General features: G+C 39.3%; 1 long non-coding RNA gene across 2 annotated transcripts in view; it reads right to left on the bottom strand.

The window, feature by feature from the left end:
- The window catches only part of LOC128314455 (uncharacterized), a 131934-nt gene that overhangs the window by 13584 nt on the left and 99236 nt on the right, over positions 1–19114 (bottom strand). For both annotated transcript variants that reach the window (XR_008296112.1, XR_008296113.1), the window contains exons 5-6: positions 12853–12917; positions 10791–10866 (exon numbers count right to left, since the gene is read on the bottom strand). This is a non-coding gene — a long non-coding RNA (uncharacterized LOC128314455). The remainder of the gene's footprint in view (positions 1–10790; positions 10867–12852; positions 12918–19114) is intronic.

Raw genomic sequence — 19114 nt, 5'->3', positions numbered from 1 at the left:
TTCTCACTTAGACCTTCCATGACTACCCCATTTAAAATTGCAGTTCCACAACACACACACACACACACACACACACACACACACACACACACACACAAACCCTGTACTCCTTTCACACTTTTCTCTATAGACCTATCACCATCAAACATACTACATAACTTATCTTTTTTTAGTGTCTATCTTCCCCTATCAGAATATAAGCTCAGTGAGGGAAAATATTTTGAGCCATTTTGCCCATTGTTTTATATCCCTAGTTATTAAAACAGAGCCTAGTACATAGTAGGTACTCATTACATGATTGGTAAGAGAACTGAATGAATATATAGCTTCTTTAAGACTTAGACTCTTATATAAGCTCACGGATCATTACTTTCCTCAAACAGGATGCGGACTAATGAATATGCAATAGCTATTCCTAGTTGGGATCTTAATTCTCTTTAAGAGTCTGGAATGAGGGTTTTCAGCTGTGATCCCAGGACCCTTGGCACTCTTCTGAGATGTGTCCTCTCCCCAGCCCTTAACCCTACCACAGAGTTCAACCCTTGCTTCAACCAAGACAGCTCTTCTATCATCTTTCTCATGCACTGGAGTTTTCTGTAAATTGTTAGTGATCAAGAAAGTGTCCCATTGCTAAAAACATAGAAAAAAATCTAGCCTGGACCACGAGAGAGAAAAGCATGAAACAACACTGATAGAGTCTCACAGAAACACAAGCTCAATTCATTCAACAAATATTTATAGAACATCCATTATGTTCCCAGATTGGCTGGACAGTAGGAATACACTGGAAAGCAAGACATAGTCAAACTCACATTTAACTGAGTTCACACAACAAATCATTATAATATCCTTGGAAACTTTGGAAAATCGAAGGAGAATTGAGGAAGGATGTCAGGGATGTCTCCTGCCAAAAACATCTACTAAGTCTTAAGAATAGTTGTTAGTCAGATGAAGCATAAGAAGGCCGACCTTCACTCTGTAACCTTAAAAAAGATCTTAACCTTTTCAGGACATAGTTTCCCCAACTGTTAAAAAAAAAGGGGGTGGGGGAGTGGTGAAAATTGGCTGATAGGTAAAATCCCTCGCAAATAGAAAAAATATGGATCCAGGGTTTCCTTACCTGGAAATCCTACTTGCCCTACAACCAGATATCAGAAATCATTTGTTTCAAGTAATATTGCTAAATATGGAATATTTTTGCCACTTCATTTGATCATTAATAATTTATTTGGCACAGAATGATGATCAATAAGTCCCAAGGGGCCTTTTAAATTAATTGATATTTTCTTCCATATATGAGAGACATTCATTGCAATGTCCAACTTCAAATTCAACAATTCCATTTTTACTATGCTAAACACCAGATATGAATAACCTTAAAATAAGCTATGGGATCAGAAATGTTATTGTTCACCCTTAGCATCATTTGTTTTTACACTTGAGACATTCTCCCACATTTAACATATTGAGCAAGGAAGCAGAGCTCTCTAAATCTGTTAAATTTGGAACTAGGAAAAATTTCAAGACATTTTACTCCTCCCTGCTTTCAAATCATAACTAACATATCAGCCAGGAATTTGTTCACTGTCATCAACTACCAAACTGTCAAAAGTTAACAGGTTAGCACAACGATAATGAGTGGGACTCTGAAGTATATGCACTTGGAGAATATCCGTGTTGAGCTTTTGATGTATATAAATCTCATTACACTCATGGTGCCCAGGAAGTTGGTCCCTATCAAGGGGGATCAAAGAAAATGACTTAGCATCAAAAGAATCAAGTTAATAGCAATATTCCTAAACATAAATATTGGGGTATCTTTAATCTTAAGAGGAAACGAAATGAAAGTGAAAGAAATGAAAGCAGATATTCTTAAATTATGAAATGTGCATTGGATTTAATCTACAGTTCTGACACTGGCTGTGTGAGAGTGGATAGATCGCTTGAGTGCTTTGACACTGTTTTTTCATTTATCAAATGAGGATAATAACACCTATCAGACTGGAGACAACTCAAATTTTAATCAACTGATGAGTGGATAAACAAAATACGGTATATCCATGCAATGGAATATTATTCATCATTAATAAAGAATAAAACAGTAATACATGTTAGAATAGGAATGAACCTTGAAAACACACTAGATGAAAGAAGCCAGTCACAAAAGACGACATATGGAATGGTTCCATTTACATGAAATGTCCAGAAAAGGCAAATTGATAGCAGCAGAAAGTGGATTAATGGGGGTCTAAGGCTGGGATGGTGAAGTGACAGCTAAGGGGCATGGGGATTCATGGAGCGATGATGAAAATATTCTAAAATTGATGGTGGTGACAGTTTCACAACTCCATAAACATACTAAAAACCACTTAACCGAATCCTTTAAGTGGGTGAATTGTCTGGTATTTGAAGTATATCTCAATAAAGCTGTGGTTTAAAAAAAATACTTTTCAGGTTTATTGTAAGGACTAAACAATATAAGACATACGAAAGATCTTCATTAAAAACATCCAATATAATATTAGCCATATAGTAACATTTAAATTTTCCTTGAAAAAGATGTTTTCAATGCCACCCAGTCAATCCACCGATACCTGAAACAAGCCTAAAACTACCAAAGTGGCCATGATCTGCCACATGCTCTTACATTAGCGTGTGTACCCCGTATGGAGGCTGGCCCCATGGCACAGTGGCCCCATGGCACAGTGGTGTGGCAGGAGTCTGTCCATCTCATTAAAATTCCATCTCCATTGCTGAAAACTTGGGCAGCTGTCACTTTAGACCTTATCAAACTTCTAATTGTCTCACTGCTTGATATCTTACCAAAGTAAGATATTAACAAATGTTAATAAAGCAGACAAGGATAAGCGTTCTGGAAGGTGTTTGGATATAGAAAACCTACCGTAAAAATAGAGAGTGGCAGGTGTACATAAAGCAGGAAAGTTGGAGAGAAATTTTTCTCATGTGACATAACCGTGTTGATTCCAATTCCGAAGCCATTTTCCCTTGCAATTGGAGTACATCTTGGTGAACACAGCTTTCTCTTGTTTCATTTAACAACTGCTGTTAAAATTTTAGTGACAGAATGAGAAAGCCACTTAATGGAGATTGCCAAATGTCTGATTAGATGATGGTGGAAATCAAAGGAGGGGAATCCAACTGCTAAATATAATAAGCTCAGGCATAAAATCATTGATGAAAAAAGAAAATGGTACCCTTGCTTTTTTTTTAATGGGGTGCATGTATTAGATATTTTCTGCAATTCTTCATTAAGTTCATTAAGTCTAGTTATTGACTAGCTGAATTTCAGTTCTACATTGATTTCACATCTGATCAAGCCAAGACCCAGAATTACTGCAAACTCATTGTGACTAAAAGGAAAAAATAAAATAAAACAAATCAAAACTTGTCTTTCTAAACTTAGAAAAAAGTAAAAACCATAAAAGAAAATTATAAGTAAATTTGATTACCTGAAAATTTTAAATTTTTTTTAATCATTTATTTTTGAGAAAGAGACAGAAACGGAGAGTGAGCAGGGGAGGGGCAGAGAGAGAGAGACACAGAATCCAAAGTAGGCTCCAGGCTCTGAACTGTCAGAGCCTGACATGGGGCTCAAACTCACGAGCTGTGAAATCATGACCTGAGCCAAAGTCAGATACTTAATTGACTGAGCCACCCAGGCACCCCATTTTACCTGAAAATTTTAAACTACATTTAAACAAAAAAAAGACAAAAGCCAGATTTTGAAAGATATTTAAAACAAATATGAAAGATAAAATATTTGTATCCAGAATTTAGGAAGAAGTTATACAAATTAACAAGAAAAAGACAATCAAATAGGAAAATAAAGAATATAAATAAGCAATTCATTGAAAAGGAAATACAAATGGACAAGAAACATATGACAATAGGTTCACTCTTACTAATAAACAGGGAAATGCAAGTTAAATCACTACTGACATTTTGCACCAATCAGGTAAGAAGAAGTGCTAACATTGGAAAATACTATGCATTGGGAAGGTATTTTAAAGAAAGGGATCTATTCACTAGTGTTGGCTGTGGAAATTAGAACATTCACTTTACACCACCTGTTAAAATAAAAAATGTCCAGGGGCGCCTGGGTGGCTCAGTCGGTTAAGCGGACGACTTCGGCTCAGGTCATGATCTCGCGGTCCGTGAGTTCGAGCCCCGCGTCGGGCTCTGTGCTGACAGTTCAGAGCCTGGAGCCTGTTTCAGATTCTGTATCTCCCTCTCTCTGACCCTCCCCTGTTCATGCTCTGTCTCTCCCTGTCTCGAAAATAAATAAAATGTTAAAAAAAAAATTTTTTTTAATAAAATAAAAAATGTCCATATTCATGACGCAGCTTTTAAACTTCTAGATATCACTTTTAATAAAAATTTAAAAAATTTTAAACTGCTCTAGGCATATGCAAAGATGTTCATTGCAGTAGAAATCATGGAATTGTTAAATAAAATGTTGTATATTCAAGAGATGAAATATTATATAGTGGATAAAATGAATGAACTAAAGTATGAGTGTGTACATATGTGCACATAGCTATAGATAATTTTGTTTAAAAGTAATTTGCATAGGGGCACCTGGGTGGCTCAGTCAGTTAGGTGTCTGACTTTGGCTCAGGTCATGATCTCATGGTTCATGGGTTCGAGCCCCATGTGGGGCTCTCTGCTGTCAGCACAGAGCCCACGTCAGATCCTCTGTTTCCCTCTCTCTGCCCCTCCCCTCTCTCTCTCCCTTTCTCTCTCTCTCATAAGTAAACATTTTAAAAGAATAAAAAATACATAAGTAATTTGCATAAAATTACATAAAATATAATGGAAATACATTTTATTGTAAAATACATTTTAATGTACAAACAATACTGTACATTTCATAGAAATACATATATATGCACGTTAGTGCAAAACAACAAAAATCTGGAAGAATATAAACCAAATTTATGAGCATGAATAGCATTTAAAAGGCAGCACTCAAAAAAGGGAATGCCGCTAACAAAAGAGAGGGCAAGGTCTAGATGGTAGTTTAAGAGAACTTCAGCTCTATCTAAAATATTTTAATAAAAACCACAAAAGAGGGGTGCCTGGGTGGCTCAGTCAGTTAGGCATCAACTCTTGATTTTGGCTCAGGTCATGATCTCACAGTTCCTGAGATTGGGAGCCCTGCCTCGGGCTCTGTGCTATAAACCTGCTTGGGATTCTCTCTCTCCTTTTCTCTCTGCCCCTCCCTCCCTTTCTCTTTCTCTCTCTCTGTCTCGAAATAAATAAATAAACATTTTTAAAAAGAATAAAAACACAAAAGGAGAATATAGTCATGTATTACTTGTATATTTTTTAAAGTATATGCTTAAATAAAAGCCTGAGAAGTCTATCAAAACATTGAAGTGGCTTGCTTGAAGATAGATATATTAAGGATTGATGTTTTTACATATATGGGGAGGGGTGAGTATGAGTGTGTGTATGTATGTATGTATGCGTAGATGTGTTTTCAAAATTCCCCCATGTTAAAAAAATGGAAAATGTGACTACTATATTTTGACAGTCAGTCATCACAAGCCCAACTGTAAGAGTGGCCTGGATTTCAATGTGGTAAAAGCACCTTATATATTATATAGAAGGGAAAACCCACTAACTAATCCACTGGTATCCATTATATTAAACATTAGATTAAAATCTTCATTAAGCTTAAGCTTTCACCTTGGAGATCAAAGAGAAGACCTTTGAAGAAATGAACAGAACAAGTAGATTTTTGTGATTAAATATTACTACATAATTTGTCTTAAGCACTTTTCCTTTTTAAAATGTCAACATAATTATATGCTAAATACTACCTTAATAAGCCCTAGAAATTCAGATTTTAATTATAGAAACTTGGGAAACATGAGCTTCTAGCCTCACATCATTTAACTCTGGCCCCATGGAATTTGCAGGTTATGCCAGAATCCTTCATTACCTGGTTACACACTAGTGGACAATATGACATTTTGCTTGGAAATGATATAGGATAATATGGTGGAAAATAACTGCACTTTTCTATTGTGCTTCTTCTGTAAGGCTATAAATAAGTTGAATTGTGCTCCCTTGATTTATGTTTATGACTATTATTATGATGATTTATTTTGGGTTGAGTGCTGACAGTGTGCTGAGTGCTATACCAGACTCATAAGAAGAAATGGTTATGCCCCAGAGGCTTACATACCAAGACAAACAATTCAGCCATAAAATACACCAGCTAAGAGATGCTTAATCTCAGCAGTGCAATGCTTCTTGGAGTTTATATGTAGGTGGAGAAAATTTCCTCCAGCTGGAGGAAGAAGGTTAACACTCTCTGAAAGACTTTGAGGACCAGTTTTCAATAGAGATTTCATATAGGCATAAAGAAACATCAAAGTGCATGCTCTTAGCCATAGCAAAAGGGATGGTTGATTGAGGGTTCCCCAGCAAACAGTTTCAGGCTTTGAGTTAGATATTGGGGGTATAAGATTGCCCTTCAAGGGCTTCAGTCTGCTAGCCATACACAACTCTGTGATTCCAGGTAGGTTCAATGTGCTACTTTTATATTACAACCACCTTAAATCTGTTCTGGAATAATATTGGTTATGGACATCTAACTATCTAGACCAGCATTTCAAAATGTATAACTTAAAGAACACTAGTTTTGGAGGTTGTTTTTAGCTATGACAAAATGAAAAAAAAAAAACCTGTGGACAAATAAACTTGAGAAATTCTGGGTTGAACAAAGTCAAACAAGTATCTCTATTGCAAGAATTCTCAGTCATCAATCAGGCCATGAAAATGGTGGATCTCTGAGTCTGACTGCAAAATAATTTTTGGTAGAGCACTTCACAGGACTAGTACTCTGGGAAATACACATTGGGAAACATCGAGGTTTGATAACAAAAGAACAAAAGAATAAATTAAACCCCCAATTTGTTTTAACCGTCATGGTCATTGGAGTCTTTTGTTTTCTGATTTGAGAGTTCAAAGGACATAATGTGCCCTGAGCCTGTTTCAGCTGAGCTGAGCAAGGCACAGTCATCCCCACATTTCAAGCCTGGTTGGAAAGATAACGACAGTAGCGCGCGAGGCACAATAAAAGAGTCTACACTTTTGTGGTAGACGGCCTCTAAGATGGTCCCCAGTGATCCGTACCTCTCTGTGTTCTTGTCCTTGGGTTGTCCCCTTCCATAATGAATTGGGCTGACTTTTGGAATATTACGGAAATAAAAGGATAGGATATTGTGGAAATAATAGAGTGTGACCTCCAAGGCTAGGTTGTAAAAGACATTACAGCTTCTACCCTGCTGTTTTGGATCACTTGCTCTGGGGAAGGCAGCTACCATATTGTGAGAATATTCAGCAGCCCTATAAAGAGACCTATGTGTGAAGAACAGAGTCCTGCCTGCAGCCATCTCAGTGAGTCATCATGGAAGCACCATGTCAAGCTTGCAGATAACTGCCATCTCAGCCAACATCTTGACTACAACCGCATGAGACACCCTGCACCAGCTAAACTGCTCCCAAATTCCCGACCCCCAAAAACTGTGTGAGATAATAAATGTTTATTGTTTTAAGCCACCTCAGTTTGGGGGTGACTTGTTACACAGCAATAGATAACTAACACAACAGTCTAGATTTTTCAAGTTTTCAAGTATTCTGTTCTGCCGTTCATCCATGTGTCCTAATTTGGGGGTTCAAAACATTTGATCACAGAAAGAACTGCTTGCCTTGTGCACAGGATTGGAGTCACTGAATCTCAATCAGTACCAGAACCAAAAGAGGACTCAAGAAAAATCTGTATGGAGCTCTTTGAGAATATACCACTACCACCCAGCTCACTAACAATTTCTATTTCCTAGATGGGGCAAGCCAACTTCACGATGAACTGATAAAATCCAAGAAATAACGATCAAGTCCCTTTTGGAAAATTGGCCCACTGACAGGTTATTGAGAGTCAGAAAGTAGCCTCTACCATCAGCAAAAATTGATATTGCCCAAGCTCCACTATGGGGTAAGACAGAAGGCTCAATCTCTTATGCTAACTGAATTGAGGGGGCAGAGGTGAATCCAGCTCTCCCAATGTGCAACATTAGAAAGAGGCAACTGAATAGTGTCCAAGGATGAGGGCAAGATTGGGAATATGAGACACAATACAAACGGTCCAAACAGAGTTGTGCAAGAGGTGAAAGCATGGTAAGGGGGCTTAAAACCAAGATAAGAACATAGCAAGGGGGTCTAGAGGGGCATGCCCTATCATATTAATAGAAGCCCTATAGAAAGGAGCTGTGGAAAGATGCTAAGCAACTTGGGAAAGATGGTGATCCAACCCAGATGCATGAAAACTCCCAGATCATACAGGAGAAGCAGACAGAAAGGAATAAACACATGGGTTGGGCAAGCTTCACAGAGCCACAAAGGAGCAGCATGTGCAAAAAAGGCGATGAGCTGTGTGACAGGGTACACATCAGTGGAAAGCCCAGCATTAGGAGAGGGCCCTGTCTGAGCTATGACCTCAGGGTCATACCCAAAAACAAGTGAGAGGGAGAAGAAAGGGGGCGAGGGAAGGGAGGAAGACAGGGAAGGAGGGGAGAGACAGAGAAGTATGTGGACTTTGTTCTCATTAAGGAAGTTTGGGAAACTTTTGCCAGCTGTCTAGCTGAGTATGGATTTCTGGGTAAAGAGGTAACCCATATAAGAAAATAACCCTGGGCCATTTTGACCACAGGTCCAACTTGGACCATTTGGACCGACTCAAGTGGGTGGGGTATTGTGTGTGTGTCAGTTGCCCTTTAGTGGAATGGTAAACTTTTAAGGAATTCTGCACAAATAGGTTGGAATTATTTTCTCCCATTGCACCAAGTCCAGAAATAGTCCATGACCAATGATCCATTACAGCTGCCGGTAGAAATAAATTTACTTAAAACTTTGCAACAGGCTCCATACACTGTCTTGCCCATGGAAACGCACGTAGCGGTAATCAGTATTCCTCTCTGGCCCCAGACCTGGTGGATAATTACAATTAAGCTTCAATGGATTAGCTGCCAGCAGGACAGTAGACAGTGAGTGGTATTTTACATCTCTACTTTTTCAGCAAATTTGGGCATGTAGGTTCATTTCCTTCTCCATGGAAAACAAAAAAGTTATTTCCAATTAATTCAGGAGACCATCAAAATTACTGAAAATTGTACTGTTCCCCCATGGTAGGATGAATGAGGTACAGAGTGACTCTCCTCATTGTGTTAGAAATGCAAGGGTCACTCATATTACTTACAGAGCCCCTCGTTTACATTTTCCAATTAGGAGATAATCAGTGTGCCATTATGAGTAAAAAATTGTTGGAATGACCTTTTGGCTGTATATTTTAACCAGCAAATCTTTGGGGAGTGTTTGATTGAAAGCATGACAGGAGAACAAGGCAAGTTATACTGATGATAAATAAGAACAATTATCACACTTATTATCTGATAAATAATTTATTGTGATTTGCCATTAATCCATCTCAAGCCACCTGCTGAATAAAAATAAACCCCAAATACTGACTTCTTCAGCTTTTCCCACATCATGTCAGTAATTCTTGGCTGAAAAGCACAAAGGAAGCATTTACCTGGAATATAAAGAGCTGTCACTGCATACTTGATAATTTTAATCAGTGCAGATAAATCATGCCCCTTATATAATGGTAAATCAGTACTTCACTCTCAGCCTTTAAAAAAAAAGTGAGGGGCACCTGGGTGGCTCAGTCAGTTAAGCGTCCGACTTCAGCTCAGGTCATGATCTCAGGTTTGTGAGTTCGAGCCCTGTGTCGGGCTCTGTGCTGACAGCTTAGAGCCTGGAGCCTGCTTTGGATTCTGTGTCTCCTCTCTCTGCCCCTCCCCAACTTGTGCTCTGTCTCTCTATGCTCTCAAAGAATAAATAAATGTATAAAAAAAAAGTGAGAAGCCATTTTGAGAAGCCATAGCTCAACAAGGAGTCCGTTTTCTTCTTGTATCTCGTCTTCCATTCTTATTAAAAGCCATCAGCCTATGCATTTTCAGTCAATACCTACAGCAATATTCCTAATTGCAGAGTGTACATACTATTATAATAGAATAATTAAATTTTCTACAATTCTCCATAAATCCCGTTGGTAAGGATTGGTTCGATCTATAAAAATGATTCTAAATGTTGGACATTAGGGACAAATGTTGTTTCTACTACCATACTCTACTTGGTAATTCCAACAGGCAGATATGTATTAGTGTTAATCCTGGTACCAGATAAATCATGTAGAACATTTGGACGCTGATCGTATTTCCCTCACGACTTCACCTACTGATGTTTTGAAAAAATTTATATTAATACTACTTTTCCCATCATGTCCTCAAATCTGACCCCACTGGTGTCTCTTACTCAAAAAATGAAGTCTTGATTCTACTTCTTCTCTTTTTTTTTTTTTTGTAATTTGTTACTTTACAAAAATGGATTTTTTTAAGAAAATTAAGTCGATTTCTTATTATTTACCTCTGACATTAAACATATAGCCATTATAATATTTTTTCCCATGCTTTTTTCTCTTGACATTCTTGGTCACTGCTAATAATAATAATTATATAATTATTACATAATAATATATTATTAAAAATATTATATAATAATAATAGTATTATTTACTCAGTCATCCTATCTATAAGCTTGGACTCATTTCCCAGGATTCCAGGAACATTTTTTAATCAGTAGAACATTGATATTGGACAGAAATCCATGTATCATTATCAGAAATTATAAATTGGTTTTACCTGTTCTGGTCTTCCCTACTGCAAAACTGAGTTATGGACCCAAGGCCAAAAGGTTCTCTCCTCTGCCTTCAGGTATCTAAAAGAGATTAAAATATTTTTTTAGGGTCTGTTGAGAATGTGATTATACAAACATTCAAGCAATTTGACACCCTCTGAGTCAGGAAATTCTTCCTCATGGCTACCCTAATCTCTCCAGGTGCAACGGAAGCCCATTTAAAATTCGATTTGAGGACGGGGAGACGTATTGAACTCCTTTATTTCACAGACGAGGGAACAGTGGGAAAGTGCACACCACAGTGCTGCATTGTCAGGCATCCTTAGGACTGACAGGATGGGGAAGGGAATTTTTGAGAGTCATTCCTACCCACAGTCAGAAAGTCTTTTATCTACCATCATGTGATAAGCGAGCATCAACTTTACGAACCCCAACCAGAGAAGTCCTGAAAGACCCACCCCACATGCCTTACAGAGTAAAGCAATGAAACGGAGAATTATGAGTGTACTTCATGGCATTATAATTTTAAATAATGGGTAAATTTTAGATTATACTCAATTTAAGGACAAAGCTACTTTTCTTAATTTCTAATATATCATACACAAGCCAGGAAACCTCCCTCTATCATAGAAATCATAGAAACTGTGTAAAGAAAGCTAGAAGGACCAGGAAGAGAAATGCAGGCAGCTTTCTCTTGTCTGACATGAGAAATAGATTTCACTAATGCAAATCAGGACAACTGAAGGTCTCGTGATAATGCAGCATGCAGTATTTTAAAGTCACATCATGAGAATTCACAAAAGGAAAATTTTTTTCTCTGTCATGTTTCTCTCGTGTGTGCGTGCGTGTGTGTGTGGTATGTGTCTCAGACCACACAAATACCGATAAAAAATAAATGGCACAAGAAAAGGAGTATCGTACTCCCCTCTAACCAAAATTAGTATGAGTTTCTTACAGGTGTGTTCCTCTTTTAAAAAGATAGCCCACTTTTGGGGCGCCTGGGTGGCTCAGTCGGTTAAGCGTCCGACTTCAGCTCAGGTCACGATCTCACGGTCCGTGAGTTCGAGCCCCGCGTCGGACTCTGGGCTGATGGCTCAGGGCCTGGAGCCTGCTTCCGATTCTGTGTCTCCCTCTCTCTCTGCCCCTCCCCCGTTCATGCTCTATCTCTGTCTGTCTCAAAAATAAATAAACATTAAAAAAAAAAGATAACCCACTTTGAAAACTGATAACCCAGCTCTCCCCAACTCGAAGCTCTCAGGAAAATTAGATAGATGGTATTTGGTTTACAAATGGCTAACAGAATGCTTATGGGCAGATCCTTCTGTTTTAACCAATTCCAGAAATGGCCCTTCTGTGAAGATGCCCGTGATAGAACATTCCAGCACTCCCTACCAAGCAGAACAAAGCTCACATTTCACACAATTCCAGATATCTTTGGGCCTCCTAAGTTACCACCTGTGGTTTGGATCTAAGCAAACAGAAACCTAAAAGAGGAGACAAATCATCAGTAAGTCTCGTAGGTGCTGATCCACAAATACTAGGAGCCAAGGGAAATAACCAGGAAGGTCTCGAAGTGATGCTGCCAGAAAGGGAATTATGATCTGGTTGGCATCGGGGAACCTGTTGAGATAAATCAAATGACTGAAATGTCAATACTGAGGAATGCAATCTGTGAAGAAAGGACAAAGAGGCGGGGAAAGGAGGGCTTGCGCTATAGATCAAAAAGGGTTGGGATGGATGATAAAGAAAGTAGCAATGCTGAACTTTATGAGTTAAGGTAAAAGAAAGATATGAAATAAAGGAGAATTAGCAGTGGGGGTCCTCTGTGCACTACTAAATCAGGATGCGCTCACTGATAAATTACTGTAGAGGGAAAAAAAAAAAACAGATACCCATGTCCCCCTAAATAAATAAAATGTAGCATGCAGTATAAATCTTGGCATAGATGTCTCGCCTCTCCCTGCTGCTACCCACTAAAATGTTCCAGCGTTCTTCCCTTCCTTTCCCTTTTCCTCCTTCTGACTCCCGAACAAGTGTGGGCACTGAGACCACTGTTTAACTTCTCACCTTTGAATTAATGACGACATTCTTGGTTTCAGTCCTGCAGGTCCCGCGGGCAGACTTTGACCACCCTGGGGTTTAAAGGCACCGTATAAATAAGGCAAACATAAGTAAAACGCTAGATGACAAGATCACAAAACTCTGCTACTCTAGATTTCAATTACGGAGACATTTCTTAAGGGATAATAAAAAGAGCAACATGTAGGTCATCCGGGAATTTTTAGAGTCGCGTTGCTATTAGTCGCTTGTTTCATAAAGTGGAAAGGGCAGCTAGAGGTGAGGCAATTTGGGCCTGCTCACAACAAATAAGGAAGAAACAATCAGGAATCTTGAGGTGAAGGGCACTTGGGAGCATGACCTGATTCCATTTGCAATGCGGAGAGGAGCCTTATTTGTGCAACTCCTCACAGATACACAAAATAGGAAAAAGGTGAAACCATAAGAGAGAATTCTACCCTGAAAGTTAAAACTCACAAGGGAAAAATCTGTGAAGCAAAATTACACTGTGAAATGTCATTCTCTAAAGGGCTTAAACAAGAAGTGTGATAAATGTTATTACTCTGCAGCACCATAAGGGTGTTGAGGACTCAATCACTGCTCTGATTTTGCCCAACAAGTGCAAGAAGGCAGTTATAGGAAAACAGACCCTGTTTCAAAGTGCTTTCAGCCTAAGAGCTGCAGGGAGAGAGGCAAAATGGAAAAACCACTAATACAACCATCAAGCTCATAAATAACTTTGGATCATCACTGTCTAGTTGTCCTCTTGGGTTTAAAGGCACTTTGAGGTCAGAATAAGCAAAGAATGAATAAAGTTAAAGGTCAGAAAGGTCCGGGAAAAAAATCCACTCAAGAACCAAAAGAAAGCCAGCCAAAACCAATTCTCCTAAAGATCTCAGCAAAACAGTTGCAAGAAACCCCCTAATGTCTCTCCAAGATCAGGCAAGTGTGTCTAAGACTGCAGAACAGCTGCACTTCTAATCTGGGATGCAGATAAAAGAGTATCTAAACAGTTAGAAATTAACACCCATGGGGATAGTGCTCAGATACGTGATCACAGGAACTTTACAAAATGTGTGTGCACATGTGTGCATATCACTGTGTGTGCGTGTGTGTGTGTGTGTGTGTGTGTGTGTGTATCACATCATGTCATCACGGACTATAGCTGCAGTGCAAAAGAGACAGATTTTTATGAACTAAAAATATTATTTTAAGTATTTTTCCATACTTCACTTCAAGTTTTCAGTGGGTAGGCATTAAGGCTATGTTATCCAAGTTGGGATCAAGCCTTCCCTGGCTACAGCCACTCTAATGTGGTTTTCCAAGAAGGTCCATAAATTAAGAGAGTGATCCAAAGGCACCATGAAAGAGAAGGGCAGAAAGGGTCAAGAATGCAAAGAAGGAGTTTTGGGGGGCACCCTGGTGGCTCAGTCGTTTGGGTATGTGACTTCGGCTCAGATCATGATCTCAAGGCTCATGGGTTCAAGCCCTGTGTCAGGCTCTGTGCTGATAGCTCAGAGCCTAGAGCCTGCTCTGGATTCTGTGTCTCCCTCTCTCTCTGCCCCTCCCCTGCTTGTGCTTACTCGCTCGCTCTCTCTCCCAAAAATGAATACACATTAAAAAAAATTTTTTTTAAAGAAGGAGTTTTGGGGGCACCTGGGTGGCTCAGTCGGTTAAGCGTCCGACTTCGGCTCAGGTCATGATTTCGTGGTCCGTGGGTTCGAGCCCCGCGTCGGGCTCTGTGCTGACAGCTCAGAGCCTGGAGCCTGTTTCGGATTCTGTGTCTCCCTCTCTCTCTCTGACCCTCCCCCGTTCATGCTCTGTCTCTCTCTGTCTCAAAAATAAATAAATGTTAAAAAAAATTTTTTTTTAAAGAAGGAGTTTTTTTCCCCAAACTCTCCTCATATATTTGAACAACTAGCTATGAACAAGGCCACCTCCCAGCTTTTTAGTGAATCAGAGCTACCACCAAAAGCAAGATGGAAGACTGAACTCAGCTTTGGGCTTCTCCACAGGGATGCCCAAAGTCACCCTCACAGATGTGCAAAGACTGACAGGGAAAGGTGCGAGTGACATACTAATTTTTTTAAAAAAGAAAGTTATAGAACAATATGTGTAATCTGATCCCATTTCATGTTAAAACACACACATTATACATGTATACATTTCATGAGCATAGAAAAGCTCTAAAACAATACATAAAAATCTTTAATGGTGTTTATTCTTGAGTGAAAGTAAGATTAGAGGAAGGACTTTTATTTTGACTTGATTGATTTCTACATTGTTTCAATTTTTATAATAATTAGGTCTTATTTTTTTAACTTTAAAATTTTTTAATGTTTCTTTATTTTTGACAGAGAGAGAGAGAGAGAGAGAGAGACAGAGCATGAGTGGGGGAGGGGCAGAGAGAGAGGGAGACACAGAATCCGAAGCAGGCTCCAGGCTCCGAGCTGTCAGCACAGAGCCTGAGAAGGGGCTTGAACTCACAGACCGCGAGATCATGACCTGAGCCGAAGTCAGATGCTCAATCGACTGAGCCACCCATGTGCCCCTATTTTTTTTAACTTTAAAAAACAACTTTAGGGGTGCCTGGATGGCTCAGTCAGTTAAGCAGCTGCCTTCAGCTCAGGTCATGATCTCACAGTGCAGGAGTTCGAGCCCTGCATCGGGCTCTGTGCTGACAGCTCAGAGCCTGGAGCCTGCTTCGGATTCTGTCTCCCTCTCTCTCTGACCCTCCCCTGCTCACGCTCTGTCTCTCTCTCTCTCTCTCTCTCTCTCTCTCAGAAATAAATAAAACATTTTATAAATAAATAAATAAATAAATAAATAAATAAATAAATAACAACTTTAATATCCCCAGAGTTCAACCTTGAGGCCTCCTAGCTGCCTTCTATGATGGTTTGTTAAAAATAAAGTAACATTTGTCTATTCAACTTACCAGAGATCTCTTAAGGTCAAGAGTTTACCTTCCCTCTGAAAGACAGAAAGATGGGACTAATGTTCCAGGTTAAGGAGACAAGACACAGGACGACCACATACAATGCATGTGCCTGGTCTGGATCTGGACCAAAGAAACTTATTTTTTGTTGTCTTGTTATAAAGGTCCTACTAAGAAACTTGACAAAATTTGAATGAAGTCCAGATTTATTAGTACTGTCAATTTAATTTCTTAATTTTGACTAATGTGCTCTGGGTACATAAGAAAATATCCTTATAATACTCACTGAATATGTAAGCATGAAGAGGCATCTATCTTGTCTCCTACTCACCCTCAAGTGGGTCAGAAAAAACCAGATACAGATACACACACAAAGAGAAAGAAAGAGGAAGCAAATGTGGTAAGATGTTAACATTTGGGCAATCTGGGTAGAATATGTACAGGAATCCTTTGTACTATTCTTGCAACTTTTCTTTAAATCTTAAATTATTTCAAAATAAGGTGTTTTTTCTAAACCCCGAAGGAAGGGAGGGAAGGAGAAAGGAAGGAAAGTTCTTGCTTACAAAGGGCTCTGGTCCTCTCTGTTCTGGTTAGTTGGTTTTATTCATTTACACAGTTTGATCTTATCAGCGGAAGCTGATGTAGCTTCAGAAGGAAAAGTGAGCCTTCACAAATATTTGAGACTAATTTAGCTAATAAACACCTCAACATATTTCACAAGCAAATATTGATAGTGAGTATGATCAACCTGACTTAATAACAGGTCAGAAAATGCAGGGAATTTGGACAAAGTCAGAATAAGTCAGTGGTAAGATTGGCAAAAGAAACCAAGTTTCCTAGCAGCTCATTCCATATGATTTTTTAAGCTAGAGTTTTGTGATGTAGCAGCTATTCTACAGTGGAAAATTGCCCCTGGGAAGCTACAAGAGTTCATCAAAGGCGGAGGGTCAGAGTCCTCTGTCTGCTATGGTGAGACATTGGTCATATTGCTATGCACCCCATAAATCACAAATAATAATATCCCGAGGCATTCTCTCCTGTATTAAAAGATAAGAACTCTGTTTTTGTTTCCAGAACCATTGCTCTCTCTCCCTGCTTCACATGGCTGGTGTAATTCAGAAGATAGACTTCATTCAAAGAATGAAAAATAGGTGAGTCTGAATCCCGGTGCCTCTCTCCATCAATTCAGCAAGCTGCAGAACGTTATCTGCCTTGTAAGTAGCTTGGCTCCCTCTAACAAGATGAATTTCTTTTCTAAAACAGGTCTGTACTTAGGGTGTCACCACCAGCAGTGTTAGCACCACTCTGAGAAAGGATGCGTTGCCATAAGAATCCCAAATATGGACCTTATAGAGTGCACGTAGACCTCATCTTTGGAGAAAAAGAAATCCATAGTACTCACAAACAAGCCTTAGCAATATATGATAAGGAAGCATTCTCCGGGAATCCTGGCAGACACAGGGAGGCAGGCAGAACTCCAAAGTCATCCACAAACTAGAAATGGCTCCAGGGGCTTTCTGCAGGCAGCATTCACATGGACTAAAACCTTTCTGGTCCAAACGTAGTCCATACACCAGCAGCCTCAGCACCACCAAGGATCTTTTTGGAAATGCAGAATCTTGGGCCCCTTCATGGATATGTTGAATCAGTATCTGCATTTTAGCAAGATCTCCAGGAGATTTTGCTGCACATTGGAGCTTGAGAAACACTGGGCTAGAGGAAATTCTGCAATAGAGAGCTCGAGTCTAAGAGAAGCAGAAGGAAAACTATGCACATGCACATGCACACGCACACACACACACTGCTCGTAGGCAAATAGGACTACAAAACACCCCTGTTCTAGTCTGAACTACCCACACACCAGCATCCAACACTCCGCATCCCTCCATCCCACCTATATTCATCCCTCCTTCCCATGGGTCACGGATCCATGACCTGTGTTCACCCTAAGTGAAGGATATGCTAAGCAGCCTCATGGACTGTTATCTGAGAAAGATGATCATATGGCTTATATCTTTCACTCTATTAATGTGGATGAATCATATTTATTGATTTGCACATGTTGAACCATCCTTGCATCCCACAGGTGAATCCCACTTGATCATGGCGTCTGATCCTTTTAATGTGCTGTTGATCCAGTTGGCTAGAGTTTTGTTAAGAATTTTTGCAGCGACATTCATCAGGGATATTGGCCTGTCATTTTCTTTTCTTACAGTCTGCACTATTTTTTTTAAATATAATTTATTGTCAAGTTAGCTAACATACAATGTATACAGTGTGCTCCTGGCTTCAGGAGTAGATTCCCATGATTCATCACCTACATACAACACCCAGTGCTCTTCCCAACCAGTGCCCTCCTCACTGCCCATCACCCATTTTCCCCTCACCCCCCCCCCACGCCCCTTCCATCAACCCTCAGTTTGTTCCCTGTATTTAAGAGTCTCTTATGGTTTGCCTCCCTCTCTGTTGAAACTATTTTTCCCCTTCCCTTCCCCTATGGTCTTCTGTTAAGTTTCTCAAGTTCCACATACTGACTGCACTATTTTTAATTGTCGGGGAGACCAAAGGAACTAATTTCTATTTATTGAGTGACTACTATGTACCAGTCCGTGTCTCAAGTACTGTACATATATCATCTCGTTTAATGCTTATAACAATCCTGTAAGGATTCTTACCTCTATGATATTAATTAAAAAACTCATTACCTCTATTACATTAATTTAAAAACTGAGACTTTGCCCAAGATCACACAGAAAGAGAATGAGCTAGGATCTCACTCTAGGTTTCAAGTTCTGTGTTCTTTCTCCCATACCAAAACTACACAGAAACTAAGAGTTTTAATCTTCTTATTTCTTAAAGAAAAAAAAAGCCAATTCTATATGACTCCACTTCCACAGGAAAGCAGATTCTATTCGGGGCAGGATATCTAGTTTCAGCAAGGCTAGAAATTGTTCATGAGCTGTTATTGGAGTTGGGAAGGAAATTTATGAAATGTGATGGAATCATTGTCTGACAGCCTTCTATGGGTTTCGAGAGGTCATCCAGGCTAAATACATCCCAGACCATGTATTTCCCTTAGAGCACTGGCTTGAATGGTAACATGGGAAGAAATTCACTTCCATAAAAATCTCCCCCTTTCATTGAAACATTCCACCCTCAAATGGAGCCAAAATAAGCTCCAGTTCTTCCTTAGAGGCCACACAAAATAACTCCAAACACTTCTCTTCAACAGCCTTTCAAGAACTGAAGATAAAATACAGGATACACACAAAAGCAAAGTTTCTCCCTTGTCATTAAATAGGCTTGGTCTTTGATCTTTTCCTTATATGACAT

Source organism: Acinonyx jubatus, chromosome B1, assembly GCF_027475565.1.
Source record: "Acinonyx jubatus isolate Ajub_Pintada_27869175 chromosome B1, VMU_Ajub_asm_v1.0, whole genome shotgun sequence".
Classification (NCBI taxonomy): domain Eukaryota; kingdom Metazoa; phylum Chordata; class Mammalia; order Carnivora; family Felidae; genus Acinonyx; species Acinonyx jubatus.
The sequence above is the reverse complement of the archived record's forward strand: the minus strand, read 5'-3'. Positions and strand labels throughout refer to the sequence as shown.